General features: G+C 42.7%; 1 protein-coding gene across 4 annotated transcripts in view; it reads left to right on the top strand.

Annotated features, from left to right (window-relative positions):
• The window catches only part of HIC2 (HIC ZBTB transcriptional repressor 2), a 168,276-nt gene that overhangs the window by 133,370 nt on the left and 12,022 nt on the right, over positions 1-22,884 (top strand). For all 4 annotated transcript variants that reach the window (XM_033955822.1, XM_033955820.1, XM_033955823.1 and 1 more), the window contains exon 3: positions 13,924-14,019. The gene's annotated coding sequence lies outside the window, so the exon portion shown is untranslated. The remainder of the gene's footprint in view (positions 1-13,923; positions 14,020-22,884) is intronic.

Raw genomic sequence — 22,884 nt, 5'->3', positions numbered from 1 at the left:
GTTTGTCTGAATCAGCAAGTGGTGAGCCTCTTACAGGACGTGGGCTGGATTGTCAACTTCCAAAAAAGTTACCTTCAGCTGACTTAGTGCTTGGATTATCTGGGAGTCACTTCAACATGGCGCAGGGCCGTATCTTTCTTCCTGAGCCATGCAAACAGAAGCCCAAGACGCAGCTCCTAGCAATCTTAGCCCTTCCAAGCCCCATGGCTTGGCATTATCTGAAAGTGCTGGGCTCGAGGGCAGCCTCCTTGGAAGTGGTGCCCTGGGCAAGAGTGCATATGCGCCCTCTCCAGCACTCCCTTCTGTCCAGATGGTCTCTGCAACGTCACTCCATGCAGATGAAGCTCTCCTGGACGGCAGAGGCGAAGCTCAGAGTACATTGGTGGCCCCAAGGGGAGAACTTGGCGAGGGGCATGCCTCTCAGAATTGACTCGTGGGTGACCCTCACGACTGACGCCAGCCTCGGTGGTTTTGGGGGGGCCCTCTGCTGCAATCGCTCTCTCCAGGGCAAGTGATCCCCGTCAGAGTGTAAGTGGTTCATCAGTCATCTGGAACAGAGAGCCATTCGGGTGGCCTTGCTGCAGTCTTTCCTGACAGGGAAAGCAGTCGGGGCGTTTTCGGACAACGCCACCACGGTGTCTTACATAAACAGACAGGGAGGCACCAGAAGCGCTGCCCTTCGCTTGGAAGCCCGGATGTTATTCCTGTTGGGCGGAGCGTCACTTGCAAGCTCTCTCTACCGACTTTCTCAGCCGGCAGAGTCTAGAGCAGGTGGCCCTGGCAACACAGGCTGCCAGGAGGCAGATGCATTTTACATTCTAAAGTCACAATTACTTTGAGGGAAGGTGTTGTGGATTTTGGGATTTATTTATTTTTTTGAAAGCTGCTCTCCACAGCCTGCGTTAAAGTATGAGAGCTTTCACAGTGTAGATCATGATCTTGGGCATGGGCTTGATTTGTCTTTGTATTGCAGCTCACAGAGAAAACAAGTGCAAACATACCTGGACATTCTTTTGACCTTTGATGTTTGCTATGTCTTGTGCAGGTTACTTGCAACCATATAGGCTATTTCAGATTACCTCTGTAAGGTTTACTTGTAAATCGGACCATGCACAAACTTGTTGGTATTTAAGGAAGGAACCTTGCTCCTGATCTTTACTTCAGTGCATTGAGAAGGCCTGGCCAGTTAAGAATGGACATGCAACACATTTCTGTTAGTGAATAGTAGCAAACTTGACTCCAGCTCCCTAATCCTTCTAATTTTGGTTGTTTTGTTGTTTTGTTTTGCTCTAACATTCCTTTTGAAGTGTTCTCATGTCTCTGGCCACCTCTGATTGTACAAGGACATGAACAGAATGCTTCTATCTGTCTTAGACACTCACCAGCTCCATGTAACCTTCATTTCAGTGTAGCATGCTGGGACCTCTCCTGCCTCAGAACAGGGCACTTTCAGGTCAGCTCGGAAGTTTGGGGAAAAGGGCAGGTAGTGCTGTCATTTTAGTTGATCGAATATGATGCAGTCTAACATGCATCATGAACATGAAAAGCAGTCCTTCCATGGTGGTTGCACTTATCTATTCTTCAGCTAAAAGCTTCTCATGTCTGTCCTTGTGAGCTTTAGATTACAAAGAGAGGGCATGCTAAGGAATCTCTTGGATTATGAACCTGTGCACTTAAACAGGATCAAAAAACATTAGCACATCTCTGCAACGAGGGAACATTGTGTGAAAATTAGTCCTAACACAAAGACAGCAGCAAACGGGAAGCATCAGTCACATGGGTGGTAACCTTGTCTGATGCCCCAATACAATGGCTTTCACAGAGCACAGGGGGAACCCCCCCCCAAAAAAAAAAAAAAACCCAACCCCAAATGAATGTGCCAATATTCAGAAGATATTAACAGGCTGCTGCTGAACATATAACATCTAAGTAAGGTTTAAAAATCTATGAATAGAAAAATTACTAGGATTAAAATATAATTGGCCCAATACAACCCTATACATTAAAATATAATTGGCCTAGTGTTACTTGTAAGTCTTATCTTTTTGTATGTTGTAATCCACATAGAATTGTAGGAGATGTGGAATAATTTTTTTTTTAAATAAATACTATCTATATAAAAGAGAAATAGAGCAAGGGTGGGCTCTGACATAATATTTTATTTAAAATTCTAGGCAGATTAAATCAAAACACACGCAGTTTAAGTAGATACAAAACATTGTCACTGGATGAAATGAGAGCTATACTTTCATTTGTAACATATCTAAATATTTGATAGAGTATGTAAAGTTTAATTTGAAGAACAAAGGGAGTAAGGGTAGACCAACGCTGCTTTTGAAAAAAAAAAACCAACAACCAAAAAAACCAAACCCTCGGATTAAAACAGCTGAAATTTTATTAGTTATGAAAAGGAGTAGACACGCAAATGCTTATTTTTGGTCCCCAAAAAGGAACAAGACAGATCTTTAAGGTCAACAGCTTCTCTATAACAGCAGTGCCTATTGAGCTTAGGTGTTGTTGCTAAGGATTTAAAAAGATTTGAAGCAGTTCAAAGTAAAGCAACAAAAATGATACGGGATTTGGACCAAAAGATGTATGAGAAGAGATTTGAGGAACTGAATATGTAATGTAATGTAATGTAATTTATTTCTTATATACCGCTACATCCGTTAGGTTCTAAGCGGTTTGAAGAAAATATACATTAAGATTATAAATGAGAAGTAAGAAGGTACTTAAAAAATTCCCTTACTGTCCCGAAGGCTCACAATCTAACTAAAGTACCTGGAAATGAATAAAGAAGAGAAAATAAAGATGGTTGAAAAAAGAATTCTATGTGAACTTATAGGATGGAAATTAAACTGACAGTGAAGAACTGTATGAAAAATACATATGGAATATGTATACCCTAGAGCAGCGGTCTCAAACTCGAACCCTTTACAGGGCCACATTTTGGATTTGTAGGTACTTGGAGGGCCGCAGAAAAAAATAGTTAATGTCTTATTAAAGAAATGACAACTTTGCAAAATGTGGATTATCTAAGAACATAAGTATTGCCTCTGCCGGGTCAATCTAAAATTATCAGAAGCAATTAAGGAAAGATAAATCTTTCCTTAATTGCTTCTGATAATTTCAGCTATACACACCTGAAAGCAGTGCAACATGCAGAAAGTGACAAACTATCAAAGTATCAACTGCAAGAGAGAAGATTTTGGACCAACTATTTTGGACCAACTATTTGGCCCTTGGTATTATAATTATTCTTTATGGAAAACTTGTGCCTTAAGTGTCCGGTGGTCGCATCCGCAACCGCCTTCAGCTCTCACCTCCTCCAGCACCGGACACACACACAAGCTGCACTGCCTCCAGTTGTTACCTTATGTTCTGGAACGTTGCATCTGTATGCGATTGTAAGGTGGCGTGGAGAGGACAATCGCATACAGACACAGGAAAGCACTTGCGTGAGGTTACAGCAGTGAGGCAGGCAACGTTCCAGAACACGACTGCCAGACACAACCGCCGGACACTTAAGGCACAAGTTTTCCATAAACAATCGTTCTTTATAACAGTGTTCTTCAACCTTTTTACACCCTTGGACCAGCAGAAATAAAAGAATTATTTTGTGGACCAGCAAACTATTAAGACTGAAATTTTAAAAAAACATTTCCGCCCCATCTCCCCGAGCTCGGTCCCCGCAAACCATCTGATCCAATCTGCACAAGTCGCAGTTATGATTTTATATTGAACGTATTTTATTAAAGTATAAAAAGAAACACTATTCTGAACAATTGTGATTTTATAAATACAAATATACAGAGCACGGACCCCTGTCTCCCCTCCCCTTCACATATATCCCCTCTACTATCAAGAAAACTGAACAAGTCAAGTTATTATATAATGCTACACAGAAATATCATGCTAACAGAATACTGCAGTCCCCAGTTATGTCTAGCAGGATATATATTTCAAATCTGATATATTCTAATGACAAAATAGAAATAAAATTATTTTTTTCTACCTTTTCTTGTCTCTGGCTTCTGCTTTCATCTTCTTTTCACTCTTTTCCTTCCAGCGTCTGCCCTGTCTCTTCAATCCAGCATCTGCCCATTCCATCCACTGTCTGCCCTCTCCCCCTTCCATATGTATCTGACTTCTTTCTATGCCCCTCTCCCCTGTCCATCCAGCCTGTGCCTCCTCTTTCCTTTTTACATCATTCATTCCAGCTTCACTGCTTTCTTCATTATTATCTCTCCTACACCAGATTTAGCATAAGAACATAAGAAGTTGCCTCCACTGGGTCAGACCAGAGGTCCGTCGCGCCCAGTGGTTCGCTCCCGCGGCGGCCCATCAGATCTATGACCTGTGAAGTGGTTCCTGACCATTTCTATTACCTACCTCTGCTTCTATCTGTACCCCTCAATCCCATTATCCTTTAGGAACCTATCTTTATCCCTCTCTCATTTCTCTGCTGACCCCCTTTCCAGCATCAATCTCTCTCTACTTTCTCATTCCTCTCTCTCCCCTTTCCCTCATCTGATCTCTCCATTCCACCCTGACCCCCTTCCCCTCCTGTAATCTCCCTGCCAGCTGTTTCCTTCTTTTTTTCCTTCTCCCTTCCCTCCTCCCCCTATGCCGACGTTGGGGCCTTCCCTCTGTGAGTCTCGCCTGTTCGGAAACAGGAAGTTGAAACAAAATAGGTGGGACTCAAGAGAGTGAAGGTCCCGACGTCGGTAGCCTGTCTTGATCGCCGCCCCTGCCGAGTTGCTGAAGAGGGCCGCAGGGAAGGTGCAAGTGGAAGGGAGAAAGCTGCAGGTACAAGGGCGATGGTCAGCGTGCATGGGAGCAAGATCCTGGGGAGCCTTCAACAGTGTCTGTCTCCCCTCCCAGCAGCTCTCCTACTTGCCAGGGCAGTGATTCACCGGCAACTTCCTCTGTCCTCAGAGGCAGCAACTGACCCAAGGCTTACTAAGTACCGGTAAATCACTGCTGCAGGCAATTACTGAGAGCTGCTGGAATGGGAGGAAGCCACTGTAGGAGGCTGGGAAGATGCTGGATAAAGGGAGAGCTGCTACTGGACCTGGAGGAGGTAGAAGGAGAGATGATGCTGGGATGGGAGGAGGGAAAGGGATGGGAAGAGAGTTAGCCTGTCTTGATCGCCCGAGGCTGGTAGGAACAGCAGTCGGCAGGAACTGCAGTCGGCAGGAAATTTAACTGCCGACTCGATCTCGCCGGCCCTGTGCGGACCGGCAGAATTTTCTGCGGATCGACACCGGTCTGCGGACCGGCGGTTGAAGAACAGTGCTTTATAATACCAAGGGCCTCAAAATAGTACCTGGCGGGCCGCATGTGGCCCTCGGGCCACAAGTTTGAGACCACTGCCCTAGAGGAAAAGAAGGTTAGGGGTCATATGATATAGATGTTTAAATAAGAAAACTACAGTATAAACTATTTTTAAGGTATTTAATATGCAAACAAATCTTTCTCAAAGGGGAAGTGGTAGAACTAGAGGACATAAATTAAGGTTGGGGAGGGTCAACTTAGGAGTAATGTCAGGATGTACTTCTTCTCAAAGAGGGTGGTGGAAGCCTGAAATGCCCTCCCACAGGAGATGGTGGATATGTTTCTATGAAGTTAAGAGATGATAGGCTCAGGAGTAATCTAAGAAAATACTTTTTTACAGAAAGGGTAGTAGATGCATGGAATAGGCTCCCGGTAGAGGTTGAGGGGGGGGACAGACTGTGTCCGAATTCAAGAAAACAAGGGACAGGCATGTGGGATCTCTTAAAGAGATGGTGAATGGGCAGACTGGATGGGCCATTTGGCCTTTATCTGTCATCATGTTTCTTTTTTTTGTAATTATTTATGTCAAGCACAAATACCAACTGGAAAAATACAACATAGTAAAACAAACAACATGTCCCCAAAGAATATACAACAAGTGCACTACGTACATCAAAAAAATTATAATCCATTATTCCAGTGGCCCGGAAATAACCACCTCAGCTAACGACCCACCCCAAGAACAGAATCACTCCCCCCCAAGAGACAGCAAAGAAAACCCACAATTACCAGATCACCTTGCTCCTCCGAGAGAGAAGATAGAAAAGAAACCCAGAGATTAAAAAAAAAGAAGAAACACTCGGACTCCAACCCGGCCCCATCCAGGACAGCTACAAGCCCAAGCCACTTTGCCATCAGTGTTTCTGTGTTTCAGTAACAGAATTCAAAAACGTATTTAGAGTGAATGGAATCAAAATAAAATTTAGTGGTGCTTAGATGGTAAGTCTCTAATGGTGGGCAGACTTCTTTGGTTTCTAACCCAGTTATGACTAGATAAATCTGGATGGGCTGGAGAGGGCTTTGATGGCAACTCCAGCAGTTGGGAAGTATGTCAGTTCTGGGCAGACTTCCACAGTCCATGCCCTGAAAATGGCAATGACAGACCAGGATCAAGAATGTTAATAACACCAGTGGTTCTTAGCTAGTATATCGGGACACAAATTATGTTAATGTTAATCAGGTTTTCTATTCTGCCTTTACCTGTTCAATTCAAGAGGTTGTGTAGGTTACACAGGAAGTTACAATGGTCAGTTAGATATGGTCATTGATGGGTCACTAAAAGGTGGGAGGCATAATCCTTTGAAAACATAGCTTGTCCCTTTTCCTACTTTTTGACTACCCTGCTGCCATTGGTTCCAAATAGAAATGCTGCAGGTCTGCTGTCCATACGTCCTGTTTCTTAAATATTGAGTATTTTTAGGGTTTTGTGTGTGTTTGCAGTATCTGGCAGTAGGATTTTGTGTTGCTGTTACTGAGGTGACACCAGAATTTGAAACTATATTTGTTTTGTATGATATGCTGTATAAACTCAAGAATGGATAAAAGTTTCTTGATTTGAAAATAGATTTTATTAATTTATCTACCATACAATCCCATATGCAAAATGGCATGCAATTAATCGGTGCTAAATTTCTCACTGATAAAGTAAAGATCAAAATGCTGGGGTTTTTTAACAATTAACTATTTTGTTTTACGAACTGTTAAAATGTAAAGTTAATTGTTTAAGAATATTTTATATTTATATTTTCCTTGGCTCAATTTTAACAATTAAACATTTAGTAGGACTTTTTTTTTTTTTTTCTTCAGCTATGAATAGGGGTCCTTTTAATAAAGGTATACTAAGAAGCTCATAGGTATGAAATGGGCTTCTCACTGTTCCACAGACCCCAGTTCCCAGCCCGGTTATGGAAGTACCAAAGATAAGGTGACCATATGTCCCGTTTTGGGATCTCCTGTTCCGTTGTCCCCACACACAGCTTTGGGACGCCTAAATGTCAAGTTTTCAGGGACAGTGTACCGAAGCTGTGCGCGGGGACAACAGGACAGGCGATCGCTTCCTGTCCCTCCCTGCCGCAAAAAAAAAAAGCCTCCCTCCAGCGCCCGATTTAAAAAAAAACCCGGTCCGCCGCTGCTTACTTCCCTGCTGCTGCTAATCGCGGCCCAGAAGCCTTCTTCCCGACATTAATTCTGACGTCGGAGATGACGTTCCAGGCCAGCCATGCAGCGATTGACTGGCCCGGAACGTCCTCTCCAATGTCGGAATTGACGTCGGGAAGAAGGCTTCGGGGCCGCGATTAGATCTATGTCATAAAATATTGGCTTGCTCGACTTAGCAATGTGCTAGATTTCTTAGCTAGCTTAAGTTGGAAAGAACATCTGCAGTAAGTTTTGAAGATGGTCAAAGATACCGAGTTTTGGAGCTTGCACCATTAGTGTTCAGCTAGGGCAGGATTGGGGGCGAGACTGACAATTAATAGATGTCCCCTTTTGATGAAAAAAATAAATGGTCACGTTAACCAAAGAAAGCTGGCCTTAGGAATGTTCCTAATTTAATATAATAATCATTACATTCCATTAAAAATTAATACAATAAAACTAAAGAAAAAAATAAAATCAAAATACACACAGCACATGAAACACAGCCACTGGACAAACGTCTCACTTACCAGACCTCCAATGTACACAAATCTCTCATGAATATTCACAACGGATATCCTGACAGAGGTCAGAATCTCAGTGGGGTGAATCTTCAACACAGTCGCAAAGTAACATGATGAGAAATGCTGAACATGCTGCAATCTCATTGGAAGTGAGGATCTGCTCTGCGAGAATGATCTAATGCAGGAGTGTCAAACTCAATCACATAAGGGGCCGAAATCTAAAACACCAGGCTAAGTCGCAGGCCGAATTTTTTATTACGATACGGTGCGGTCAGGCACTTGTGTGGAGTGCCCTGATCCAACCTAGCTTTTACACTGGGACTGGGTCCTTCTGCCTGCATATGGATACTGAGGCAGCATGGTGAGGAGCTTGGAGCACTGCTGTGAGTGGGGCAGCGCGTTCAGGTGCTTAGAGCGCCACTGGGACTGGGGCTGCACAGTCAGGTGCTTAGATGTGGTACAGGCCAGATTCTGCCCCTGAGCCTTGTGTTTGACATGTGTGATCTACTGGTTCAGGCAAGCTGCTGTCTTGAGGAATTTCAGCTTTGGAATGCTCATGCATTTTTTTTTATTCCTGTTCTATACAATATACGGTAACTTCTACTCCAGGACGATTCCACAGCTGTTACAGCTGCAGGACAAGGAAGACTACATTAATGTTTGAAATGTTATTGCAAGTGGTTCTTCTGCTCCTGACTTTAAGAAAGAGAACTCTCTTACTTAGAAACTCAGAGATAGGAGGAAGAGAGATGTGAAGATAGGCAGTGCCTGTAATTCTGCACTCTCAATAAAGAGAGGGTGGGAGGAGGCGAAACAGGAAAAGACAACAAAATGATGAAATCCCAGGAAATTTCAATCTACAGAGCATGAAAGGAGACGAGTGCACACCTCCAGTGTAAATGGTAGGAACCAGCCCAAACCAAGACCAGTGAGGCTGCAGGGCAAACTATTACCTAAGGGAAGACTTGGCTGTAGTAATTGTAATTTCAAAGCTGGGACTGTCTGGTTGTAATAAGACACTAGATCTAGTAGTGTGAACAGAGTGGGATGGGCGTCCAGGAGATAACTTTAGAAAGTATGTTTAAATTTTACAGCTGTATACACATGTAGAAAGTGTGTTCTTGTACAATAACCTCTGGAATCTCTACACCAGTGGGTAATCAACCTCTTCCAGCCTGGACACTGAAGGGATACTTGAAACCAATTTCCAGCCCCTCCCTCTGTGTACATCTGTTGCAAACTAGCCCAGTTACATTCCTACAGCCTAAGCTGCAGGGTCTATCTTTTCTTCTTGTGATTTTTTATTTTCTAAAAGTTCTGGGATAAACACTGAGATTCCTAAGCAGTCCTTTTACTAAGCTTTGTTAGGTCTTTCAATGTATACCTAACGCAGCTTAAAATAATGTACTGTGAGATGCGTTTGGCCATCCTGTGGTAACTACCAAATGTGTGTGCACCAACTACAAAATGGGGGATGGTAAGCAGTCATGCAGTAATTTTTCAAAATGGCTGAGCACTGTAAAGGGCCACACCCAAGATTCCTTGCCCCATTACACTCTCACAGTGCCCAAGATATCATTCACACATGCAGGGCATGCATCTCACACACATCTGAGTTCAAGATCGCTCAATACCTCCTCTCTCTAAAAATATTTTATTTTCAGAAACATGTCTCACATACATACAAAGAAAATGTCATATATGAAAAATACCCAAGCAAGCCAAACATCTTATAATCCAGTTTATGTATTACAAGTTAGAGTCACACATTACAGAAAAAAGGTGAAATAAATTTTGCACAAGTAAAATTTTGATGATTGTCCCTAATCCACAGCATAATGTAATACATACTAGCAAGAGAAGAAAAATCTGATAGTCCCAGAAGGCAGGGAAGAGTCTGAAAAAATGCCTTTGTCTAAAGACCATCAAAAGTCGCAGAGCAGATAGGAAAGACAGAACAAGGAAGAAAAAGTGTATCGTGCACTCACAATAGAAGGAAAATTCCAAGACATCTGGAAAAACTGCAAGAATAAACTCTTAGGAATAATTAGAGCAGACTGGAAAAAAGAAAATATTTTCATCACTATATAAAGTAGAAATAAGCAAGGATAGGAAGGAAAGATCTCCTTTAGTGTCTCGGGCTCAAAGCCATACAGAGGCACGAGATTAGGACACACACTCACTCACTCACTCATACTCACACTTACTCTCGCACACACACTCACATACACTTACACACACATACACACTCACACTCACACACTTAATACAAAAAAGAAAATCAGCCATTTTACTGCTGTAGTAAAAATGGCCTTAGTGTGCAGGAAAGCCCCCACATAAGGACAAGCTAAGGCAGTGGTCTCAAACTCACGGCCTGGGGGCCACATGCAGCCCGCCAGGTACTATTTTGAGGCCCTCAGTATGTTTATCATAATCACAAAAGTAAAATAAAACAGTTTCTTGATCATAGGTCTCTTCAGCTATAAATGACAATATTATTATTAAAACTTGGCTAAAAGGAAAGATTTATAAACTATAAAGAGTTTTACCTCATGCAAAATTGTCATTTCTTTAATAAGACATTAACTATTTTTTTCTGAGGCCCTCCAAGTACCTACAAATCCAAAATGTGGCCCTGCAAAGGGTTTGAGTTCGAGACCACTGAGCTAAGGCCTCTTTTTTACCATAGTTTGTTAAAGGACCCATGACAGAGGATGAAATCCCAGGTGTAGAACACTTCCTCACAAAGTAGGTGGTAATTCTGAGGCAGAAGCTACCACTCTATCCAATTTGCTAGGCCGACTGGATGAATCATGCCATCATTTACTACGCTATTACCATTGAGGCATATAAGACCCTTTTTAGATTTCTCACCTTTTTTTAAAATGAAGCCCTAAAGGTCTGTCAGAAACGGAGAACTCAACATAACACGAACATTAAAAATCCAGTAAATTCCATAGTGATACAAATGCAAATTACTCTCTGCACATCCTGATATTTTGAGTACTGGGATTTTCATTAGATGCTAGACTATAAGGTGTGCATGTTTGTTTAACCCACATACAAGCTGGTTTTTGAATGCAAGGTAGCCACATCAATTGAATTTGTAAACAAGCTTATCTTACACTGGTAGGAAGAAATTTGTTCTGCGGTCAGTTGCCAGAGCTTCAGGGGTGTAGCAGTTTCTCAGGAGAACACCGTAGATAGTTTGGTTTGTTTTTTAAAATTTCTATTAACCTAAGATAAGATAATACCTTTTTAAAAAAAAATTTCTATTAACCTAAGATAAAATACCTTTTTTTAATTGGACCAAAAATACATTTTTTTGTTTAGCTTTTGAAGGCACTATGAGGGGGTGCTGAAAAGTTCTCAGTCCAGCCAACTTCCTGAATCCTGAGCATTATTTTGCCACTGTAGCTGGAAAGTGTTTATTTTATTTTGCAAAGTGTCAATTTGCAGAATTGTAATGCTATGTTTTCACATTTTCAGATCATTGATTGAACCATGTCAAATGAAAGGTGTGGAACTCTGAGCTGTCATGAAGTTCCTATTCCAGCAGAAGAAAAACGCCAAAGGAAATCCATGGATGTCTGATGCAATCATTGAGTGACAAACGTCCATCATACTTCACAGTGAAGAAGTGGTGTGTAAATTTTCAGCGTGGAGATTTGAGACCAAAGATGCAACAAGGTCTGGGAGGCCTCAAACAGTGTCCATTCCTGAAATTGTTGACTATGTCCATGACCTGATTTTGACAGATTGGTGAATATCAGCTAAAACAATTGCTGAGACACTACAGATAGCCAGAGAATGTGTTGGGAGTATAATCCATGAGCAGCTGGGTATGCAGAAGATGTCAGCCAAGTGGATACCCAAATGTTTGAATGCTGATGAGAAATGACGTCAAATGGACACTTCTAAGTTGATTTTGCAGCATTTTCAGGAAGCTAGTGCCAACGTTTTGGAATGACTAGTTACTGTTGATGAGACATGGTTACACCACTATGATCCTGAGACAAAACAGTCCATGTAATGGTAGAACTCAGGTTCTCCAAGGCCAAGGAAGTTCCAGACCCAAAAGTCAGCAGGAAAGGTCATGGCCAATGTTTTGGGATCTTCCAAGGGGCCAAACAGTTAATGCAGAATTTAATTTGCTGTGCCAATTAAAGGAGGCATTGAAAGAAAAAAGGAGAGGAAGCTGCGGAAAGGAGGTTTTTTGCAAGACAATGCACCTATTCACAAAGCTGGCAAAACGATGAATGTTTTGAGGCAGTGGGATTTCATTGCATAGACCATCCACTCACCACATCTTGCTCCATCTGACTATTTTCTGTTTCCAAACCTTAAAAAGAGTTTGAAAGGGTGACAATTTTCAAGTGATTCAGATGTGATTGCAGCAGCAAAGCAGTGACCAGACCAGTGACCAGAGAATTTTTGGAAGGGTTACAGAAACTTCAGACACGATGTGCCAAGTGTATTAAATTTAGGGGTGAATATATGGAATAACTAAGTTACATGGCTCCACGTCATTCCCTTCTTGGTATAACATGACAAACTATCGAGTGGAGCGGTTTCTATTAAGCGAGATAATTTATTAGGGAGCCTCGACCCTGAGGACAGCGCATGAAACATGGACATGTGAAACATGGACATGAACATGGAATTGTGAAAGCTAAGTAATAAATTCCACATAAGTATTTCATATAAGTATGGTTCTAAAATAAGAAAATCAGAACAACAAAAAAAGTATATATATATAAAAAAAGCACGTTCGATCCCATGAAGATTGGGTTCAGTGAGCTTGGCCACTTGAACCATTGGGTACATTAACCCTCTGAGGATCGGGTATAACCTTTATCTAAGATTAAGGATTATGTTAAAAGTATATGGACACTGGAAGTTGTAAATTGATGTGATAATATAGATGAGATTCCAGTTACAAGCATAGCCACTATATCATCTATCTATACATTGTAATTTAACAAGACATTTACATGGGAATTTCAAGTAAAAAGATGCCTCAAGAGCTAAGACTCTTGCTCTTAGTTTCAAAAATTATTTCCTTCTTAATTGCGTAGACTCTTGTTCTAACTGCTGGTGACAGTTTCTCATTCTTCTGCTAATTCTTGGATTCATCTATGTGAGCAGAGCCAGAGAGCAAGCTCCCTTTGGCAGATTCTTATAGCCACATTCAAGCATGGTTAAGTATCTTTTATAAGCAAGACCAAAGCATGGACCTGGAGTTCAGATGGTGGTACTGATGAGCAGCCTACCCTAAGAAGCCCCCTACACAGCCTGCCATCTGCTCCACTTACCCAAGTCTTGAGTTCTAAATCATGCAAATATGTTTCAAAGCTGAACATCTGGCTGCTGTTTTCTTTCATGCATCATTGTGTGACTTAAAAAAAAAAGAGGGAGGGGGGGTCGAGAGAAATACATGTGTGGCTCCATTACTTAAAAGGAAATTGCTATAAGTCATTGAGAGCCTGCATCCTGAAATGAAGAAGGAAGTACTTGGCAGGAATTTCAGTGGGGACTGCATGTACTTAAATAATTGAAGAGGTGAGTGGTTGGCAGCAGTGCTTAAGGGCCTTATGCTGCGGTCGGGGGAAGCTTTCCGCACTTAGCCTGAATGATTCTCTGGGAACCAAGGGGAAATGCTTCTTCGGCCGAGCTTACTCAGATTATGCTGCTTGCAGAAATTCATAGGTCAAGGAAGAAATTGCACATGTGTCTGTACAGTTATTTTCTGTGGAAGGTTCTCTGCTCCCTGGCAAGTCTTTGTGGGCTGCAAGGGACGTACATATTATTTTGCTATGTTTGATTGTTAGCTGCTTAAAATGTTTTTACATTTCTCTGTGACCTGTTGCTTAAGATGTTTTATGTTTTTGTTTCTTGTTTTGTGTGTGTGTGTTTTTTTTTGCAGAATAAAGGGACTGGGCTTCAGCAGACTTCTAGGTGCCCTGACGAGTCCTTGTGGGTTAAAGGTTGTATGCCTGCCTAGTAATGAGAAGGGCTGGGGGTGAGTGGCTTTTATTTTTCCCTCCCCAACTCTCCCTCCCCTTGCCCACCCACCACTTTTCCTTATCAATTTAGGGCTCCTTTTACTAAGCTGCGCTAGCGATTTTAGCGGGCGCTGCATTGCTGTGCGCACTAGATGCCAACACCATCATTGAGCTGGCATTATTTTTTACACATAGCACGGGGGCAGCACGCGCTAATCTGCAGCGCACGCTAAAAATGCTAGTGCACCATAGTAAATGGAGGCCTTAGTCTTCAAATAGTTTCCTTTTTTATTATTCTATGTGCATTCTCTGCTAAAGTTTTAGGTTTTGTTTTGCTTTTGTGTTTGTGATTTTATTTTACTATTGCCATTATTTCTGTTTGCGTTTGTGTTTGAGCCCTTCTTGATTAAGTGGAATAGAAATGCTGCAGCAAAATAAGTTAAAATTAATCATTTCTAATGTTATATCTTTTTCATAAGCTCTGCAAGACAGTCAGATGCTACATTATATTTGTCTTCAGTAAATTAGTGGACATCAAGGTTGTTCGAGGTAGCATTAGATTAATTGTGGGGATTAAGGTGCATTGGCAGAATTTTAATTTAATCAAGCATTCATAGTCCTCTTAACCAAAAACTCAAGGAACAATACAATATAAACTAAATTAAAACTTTTAATTTTATAGACCGAGTCTTCAACCAAAAGTGACTGACTTTAAGATCAAATGGGATCAACACGTGGGTTCACTTCAAAGAGGAACTTAGAGGGGAAGGTTATTTGAGTGGGCAGACTTGATGGGCCGTAGGCCCTTTTCTGCCGTCATATTCTATGTTTCTATGTTTCTAAAAGGAGCTTGACTCGGTTAACAATAATTATAAGCATAATACATAAACATAGTGAAAGAATATAAACTAGAATGGCTTAGTTTCCAAAGTGTTTAGTAAACAAGAAAGTTTTCAGAATTATCCGGAATAAAACGAAGGGGCCTAAACGTCTAAGTGAAAGCGGTAATTCATTCTAGAGCTCAGTTAGTTTGAAAATAAAAGAGTGAGTGAATCTCTTGAAAGTTCTGTTTGCCTGCACGGCCTTCTTGGTATGCAAATCTCTCTCATGCATGTTCATTGTGGATATCCTGAAAATCTGGCCCGCCAGTAGATCTCAAGGACCGGACTTGGGCAGCCCTGGATTAGACAGTACTGTAGTTTCAAGTTTTATTATTTTTAATATACCGACCATCAGCATGTATCTATCCGATTTATAATGCTAAAAAAATTAAATAAAAGTTAATCATTGGCCTCCCTCCACCCTCGTGAATCTTCAAGTATGCTTATTATGAATATTCTCTTAAAAATTCATAAATAATAGAAAATCATTATACATCCAATCAACTTATCTTATGGTTGAAGAATCATTGGTTCAAAATGCTGACTCCAACGAACCCATTTCGCCCACTGCTTCGTCAGTCCAAAAAGAAGAAACTAGAAATGCTCTAGTCAGCCTTCATAGTTTCAACCAAAAGCATAAGTTCTTGTGCAAAAATGGTCTGTATTTTGACCTCAATAAGCACTTAAGCTCTTGCCAGCGACTGCCATGAATAATGGCATCTATATATTCACGGCAGTCGCTGTCAAGAGCTGTTCACATCAAAGAATAAGCCCCAGTTTGTTAAAACCCCAGTTTTTCCCCATAATTTAAATATTGGAGAAATTAACCTGGGTGGGAACAATGGATTATGGCAAGTAGGTGAGAAACGAGAGCATTCAAAATCTGGCTTTGAGCCCATAATATCCCATATCTTAAGGGTATGTAACATTATAGGGCATGCATCTGGTAATATATCAATATTTCCCTGGAAGCCACATCGAGTAATGCAAAGATTCTTCCCCTGCCAAATTCTACTCAGTGTCCAACCATAAGTTGTATAGTTGGTTCTGGTACCACTCTCTCGCAGCTCTCCTTGGGGAGCCTTATAATATTGCATTAAGCTCAGTATGTCCAAACCACTCAACTCCTGAGCTCTATAAAGTACCTTCCTAGAGATTTAGACCTGGTCATAAGGCTTGAACATAACTGGGAGAACAAATAGGACCAACATAACCCATGTACTATTTTAAAAGGCAAAAAGAGTAACTTAAATTCTGTGTTTGCCATAATAGGGAGCTAGTGCAAAGTTCTTAGGAGTAGAGTAGTAGCCTTATTTGTCCTAGCACTCCATAAAATAACTTCAGCTGCAGTATTTGCAGCAGTTGGACTACTCTAGAAAGATCCTTTTTGGACGTCCTAAATACAAAATATTGCAGAAGTTACAGAATAGCCCCCTAGATCAGGGATCTCAAAGTCCCTCCTTGAGGGCCACAATTCGGTCGGGTTTTCAAGATTTCCCCAATGAATATGCATTGAAAGCAGTGCATGCACATAGATCTCATGCATATTCAATAGGGAAATTCTAAAAACCCTCAAGGAGGGACTTAGACACCTGCCCTAGATCATCTTCCACTGATCATTCCCACCAGCACCCTCTTTCAACTCTCTGGTATCCACCGACTCCAACCCCACTCTAACCGTCGCCAACCATATTCCAGCCGACAGATCCTGGACCGCCTTCGAGCCCGTATCTGATTCCCAGGTCGCCAAACTCTGCCTCAAGTTGAAATCCTGCAACTGTATCTTGGACCCTTTCCCCTCCTACCTGTACGAGAAAATTCCCACACAAGCCATCTCATCTCTCACCAAACTCATAAACTCTGCCTTACTTTCAGGCCTATTCTCTGCAGAAATGGGACACATTGCCCTATCCCCACTACTGAAAAAAGCCGATCTAGACCCCACCATACCATCTAACTATCGCCCAATAGCAAATATTCCTCTCCTGACCAAGTTGCTGGAGTCCATCATATCTACCCAACTTTCATCCTATCTTGAAAGATTCTCCATTCTCCTACCCTACCAGCATGGCTTCAGACCCAATTTCAGCACAGAATCCCTATTGGCCTTATGAATCTCAAAGGTCCAACATCTCCACTCTTGCAATAAGTTTGCTGTTCTTCAATTCGACCTTTCTGCAGCTTTCGACATGGTCCATCATGATATACTAATTCTCCAACTTTCTGAAATTGGCTTAAACTTAACAGTCTTAGATTGGTTCTCAAAATTCTTACGTTCCCGCTCCTACTTCGTTAACATGAATGGCTCCTCATCCCTCCCGTGGAAACCGATCTGTAGAGTTCCTCAGGGGTCACCTCTATCCCCGATTCTCTTCAATGTTTATATGTCCTCCCTGAAACTCCTCCAACTGTCCCCCTTGGAAACACTTTACACTTACGCCGATGACATCCTTGTCCTCCTTGAGACCGACTCTAACCTCACCAATCTCTCTGAGAACATCTCCTCATGTATATCGAACCTCCAATCCTGGGCCCTCACCGTACAAATGAAATTAAACGAGACCAAACAAAACTACTTTGGCTCGGCCCAAAATTAGATAAGCTACCCACCCTCATCCCTCTGTCCTCTGGCACCACATTGCATCTTGAAACACTCATGCAAAGTTCTGGGCATCATCATTGATTCCACACTGTCCTTCAATGACCACCTTAATTCCTTAGTAAAAAAATGCTTTTTCAATCTTCACATGTTAAGGAAAGTGAGATCCTGCTTCCATCATCATCACTTTGCTGTCCTCGTACAATTCATCATTCTTTCCAGACTGGATTACTGTAACTCTATCTACTTAAGCCTGACAAAGAAAAGCCTTCACAGACTCCCAACGGATCCAGAACACTGCGGCTAAACTAATCTTCGCAAAAAGAAAATTTGACCACATCTCCCCGCTTCTGTCTAAGCTTCACTGGCTCCCAGTAATCCTTAGGGTTCACTACAAATGCGCCTGCCTAACCTTCAAGTCTCTACACGGTATCCTGCCTCCCCTTTTTCCACTATCTTGGAACTCCTCTAATCCCAACACCACCAGATCCACTCAAAAATTCAAACTATCCTTCCCCTCTTTAAAAGGCATATCCCATACAGGAAAACTAGGGACTTCCCTCTTCTTCAGGATCACCGAACTCTGGAACAGTTTTACCATCCCATCCTCCCTCCAACTCTTCCGAAAACATCTGAAAACTTGGCTCTTCTCCAAAATGCAACAACCTCTCCCTCATCGATATACTAATTCCCTCTAAACCTCTCTTTCTAAGTCCTTCTACTTTTCATTGTAGTTCCTTTCTATACCAATTCCTGTAAACCGTGCTGAACTCTACTTCTGTGGAGATGATGCGGTATATAAACTTAAAGTTTAGTTTAGTTTATTTGCCTTATACAAAGCGAAGAACGAGTGAACAGACATAATAAATACCATTACAAACATCAAACCATACAAAAATACAATAAACACACAAAACGGTCAACAGCGACCATCTTCAACATACACAGCATCCTCCCCACAACACAAAACAGTAAATGTTGCATTTGACAGACCATATGAATATAAAAGCAGGTAGTCTGTACGACCTTCCCAATTTGCTGAGCAATATAAGAGGGGGGAGAGGCTGTAGACCAGGGGTGTCCAACCTTTTGGCTTCCCTGGGCCGCACTGGCCGAATTAAGATTTTTTTCTGTGACCGCACAAACACTACCACTAGCTGATGAGCCAAAAAAAGGTTGAGCAGGTCCCAAATTTACAATCACTAATATAAAAGATGTACATATCTAATAATAAACCTTCATTAAAGGGACACTGTGGAGAGGAACCCAAAAAAGCAGCAATATTTACCCTGACTGAGTGATCCTCCACGTACACCGCTGACAGTGGGAGCAGCCACAGGCTTCCGCATCCCCATTCTGATGAGCAGGGATGAGCGATCCTGGTTCTCCCATTCACTTCTATTACAGCTACAGTGAGCCTCTTCAGAGGTGAGCCTCATCAGAGCGGGGATGCTGAATCAGCTGTCAGCAGCGCACGTGGAGGATCGTTTAATCAGGGTAAATATTACTGCTTTTTTGGGCCTCCCACTTTGAGCTTAGGCTCCCTCAAAATGAATATCTCCCTTGCTGAAGCTAGAAGGGATTCCCAACCTCACCAACTGACAGTCACCTTCTCCCCCTCCAACTTCCCAAGTTCTGCAGCTGGCAGCAATATTGCAGAGCTGCTGCCTGCCCTCCCCCCCTTTGGCTTTCATGCATGCATGAAAGTAGGGGCAGCTTGAGGATATTACCATTGGCTGCACAGCTTGGAGATTTTGAGTTGCCAGACTGGAGGAAGATGTCTTCATTTGGCAGGGCTTGGGAATCCCTGCTAGCTCAAGTATTTATAAATTGCACTCAGACAGGGAGAAACTTTGGTGCCCATCCACTAATTTTGGGCTCCAGTCCCTCCCCCAAATCAGCTGTATATGACTAAGCCACTGAATACAAAAATAATTGTGATGCACATATCCCAAAGCTAACATATTCTAGTTAATAATTCTAGTTAATAAATTCAAAATAAAATAATTTTTTCTACCTTGTTGTCTGGATGTTTTGTTTTTCCATCATCTTGGTCCCAGTTTCTCTTTCTACTTTTTCTCTATCTTCAACTAATTCTCTTTCCAGTGTCTGCTGTCTCCTCTTCTCTCATTCCATTTACTTCTTATGTCTGTCTCCAATGTATTGATTTTTCCCTTTCAGCTTTCTTAACTTTTCTTTTCTGCCTCTGTCTACTCAAATCTTGCCTTCTTTCTCACCCTTCTTCTTTTTACATTTTCAGCTACCTCTCAATTCTCCATCTTCTCTCAGTCCCTAGCCTCCCATTTCCCATCTCACTCCTTTCCCACTCAAATCTTGCCTTCCTTTCTTACCCTTCTTCTTTTTAAATGTTCAGCTACCTCTCAATTCTCCATCTTCTCTCAGTCTTTAGCTCTCCCATTTCCCATCTCACTCCTTTCCCAGCCTCCTATCATAAGAACATAAGAATTGCCATCTCCGGATCAGACCCTGGGTCCATCAAGTCCGGTGATCCGCACACGCGGAGGCCCCGCCAGGTGTACCCTGGCATAGTTTTAGTCCCCATATTACTGTATGTTTCTCAAGGGAGATGTGCATCTAATTTACCCTTACCCGTATCACTCTATGCCACTCTTAAGGAGATGTGCATCTAGTTTACCGTTAAATCCTAGAACGGTGGATTCTGCAATTACTTCCTCTGGGAGAGCATTCCAGGTGTCCACCACTCACTGCATGAAACAGAAATTCCTGATATTCGTCCTGGACCTGTCCCTCCTCAGCTTCAGTCTATGTCCTCTTGTCCGTGTCACATTGGACATTGTAAATAACTGCTTTCCCCGCTCCATTTTATTGAATCCTTTCAGTATTTTGAAAGTCTTGATCGGATCCCCTCGCAGTCTCCTCTTCTCAAGGGAGAACAACCCCAGTCTCCTAAGACATTCCTCGTAGTCCAGGTTCTCCATACCTTTCACTAGCTTCGTTGCTCGTCTCTGCACCCTCTCTAGCAGTTTTATATCCTTCTTTAGGTATGGAGACCAATGCTGGACGCAATATTCCAGGTGCGGTCTGACCATGGCTCTATAGAGCGATATTATAACTTTTTCTGATCTACTCATAATTCCCTTCTTTATCATGCCTAACATTCTATTTGCTTTCTCCGCTGCTGCCGCACATTGCACCAACGGTTTCAGGGTCCTATCTATCAGTACACCCAGGTCCTTTTCCTGTTTGGTCTTTCCCAGAGTTACACCTGACATACTATACTGACATACTATCTACACCTGACATACTATACTGACATACTATCTACACCTGACATACTATACTGACATACCATCTACTCCCCATTGCCACATTTCTACCACTGTACTCACTCATCTTGTCATCTCCATTTTGACCTCATCCACATGGCTCACCACTTTCAGAATCCCCCTCCCTCTCTCCACTGGTCCTTTCTTTCTATCTCCTAGCATCGTCTTATCTCAGCTCTCTTCCCTCCTGCCCTTCCATGGTTCCATCTTTCCTCCTCTATCTCCATGGTCCAACATTTTGCTCCCTCTCTTTTCTGTTTTTCTTCTTCCCTCCCCCCTTGATGCTGAACAATGAAATGGAGAAAAACAAAGAGAGATGCTGCATCTCTCTGCCTTCCATCCACAGGCCTAACATTTCTCCCTCCTATCCCCAGATCCAACTTCTCTCCCTTTCTCTTCCCAACTGCCCCCATCCCACCTTACCCCTGCCTGCCTGCCTCCCTTCCCCAGGTCCACCATTTCTTTCTTTCTCTTCCCAACAGTTTTCCCTTCAAGTATCTCTTTACCTCTTCCTCCACACTACCCCAGGTCCAACTCCTCTCCCTTCAGACCATTGCCTACCATCTCTCTCTCTGTCCTTTGTTTCTGGTCCCATAAGCTCTCCCCCCACGCCCAATCTAGCACTTCTTTTAATACCCCCCTTTCCCCTCTCCCCCCCCCCCCCCCGCAAAAAAAAGTCCAGGAGGCTTCCTTGGCCTAGCATGTTCTCCCCCTTCTCTCTGCGCCCATACATCTCTACCCTCTCCGTCCCTCCTCTCTCTGCCCAACAGTTCTTCTCTTTCTTTATCTCCCCAATTGCACTATCTCTTTCCCTCTCTCAGACACCCAATTCTCCCTTTCTATTATCTCCCTCACCTCTGCATCTCTTTCCTTTACTCCCTCCATTCTTCCATCTTATGGCTCATGCTCCCCTCTATCTTTCCCTTCATTCTGTCTCCTTCACTGCTGTCCCCAGCCCTCTCTGCCTTCTCCTGAAGGGCTACTCGCTGCTGGTGTCTGTAACTCCCAGTTCCTAAGCACGTTGATTTTAAAGATTATTTTATCACAGGGGAAGAGCTTTGATCTTTATGAGACTGGAGAAGAGAGGGCTTAGTCCATGAAGTTCCCTCAAATCTATGAGCTGTACAGGAGGGGAGGGAGGGAAGGTGGTGGGGAGAATGAATGAACTCCGTGCTGCCCTTTGGAACTAGAAACCACTGGATGGGCTTCTCTTTGCAAGACACATGCAGCCCCACTTACACTCAAGGGTGATGCGGTGTTTTCCTCTGCCGCCCCCGGTTATTTACCGTCTTGCCTGCTCCCTCCTCCATCTTCCTGCAGTGTTTGCTCAAAGCCGCGGGCAGCAGCTTCCACGCGCCTCCTGGAGCTGATCTGGAAGCGTTCCCTCTGATATCGCGACGTCAGAGGGAACACTTCCGGGTCAGCCGCAAGAGGCACATAGGATCCGCTGCTCGCGGCTTTGAGCAAACACTGCAGCAAAATGGAGGGGGGAGCCGGCAAGACGGTAAACACCCGGGGTCGGCAGAGGAAAACACATACCCTCGAGTGTGAGCAGGACTGCACAAAATATTTCACGGGGCCGCATGCAGCCCGCAGTCCGCGGGTTGGACACCCCGGCTGTAGACAGATGGACAGACTTTCTTGGCCCCTTATGTATAATTTCCTTCCAATGTCCTTTAGATTGGAAAAAAGAAAACACAATAACAGGAAGACAGAACACATAATTATCCAGTTAAAATGAAAGCCCATCATAGTACTGATCTGTTTGCCATTACCCGGATTATGGATAAAAAGGTTTCTGTAAATCTTAGGCCAAAAAATGATAGTACGGAACCTTTCAGACCCCTCAGGTGTCAATGTGCTCAATTTGGTTGAAACACAAGCCTGCCTCCATCTTAGCTAATCAGCTACATATATGACCCATATGGACTTTTAAAACTAAAATTAGCATTGTGAGCAAGATGCTGGATTACTGGAGTAAATGCTGCAGAGATTATGTGGATGGGCTGAGATGCAATACCCTTTTTTAGCAATTTTTTTTTTTTTTTTTTAGCATATGGTATAGTGACCCACAGGAGATTTGAATTAATCAAG

Source organism: Geotrypetes seraphini, chromosome 8, assembly GCF_902459505.1.
Source record: "Geotrypetes seraphini chromosome 8, aGeoSer1.1, whole genome shotgun sequence".
NCBI classification, from domain to species: domain Eukaryota; kingdom Metazoa; phylum Chordata; class Amphibia; order Gymnophiona; family Dermophiidae; genus Geotrypetes; species Geotrypetes seraphini.
Note: the sequence above shows the minus strand (reverse complement) of the source record. Positions and strands in the feature narration are given on the sequence as shown.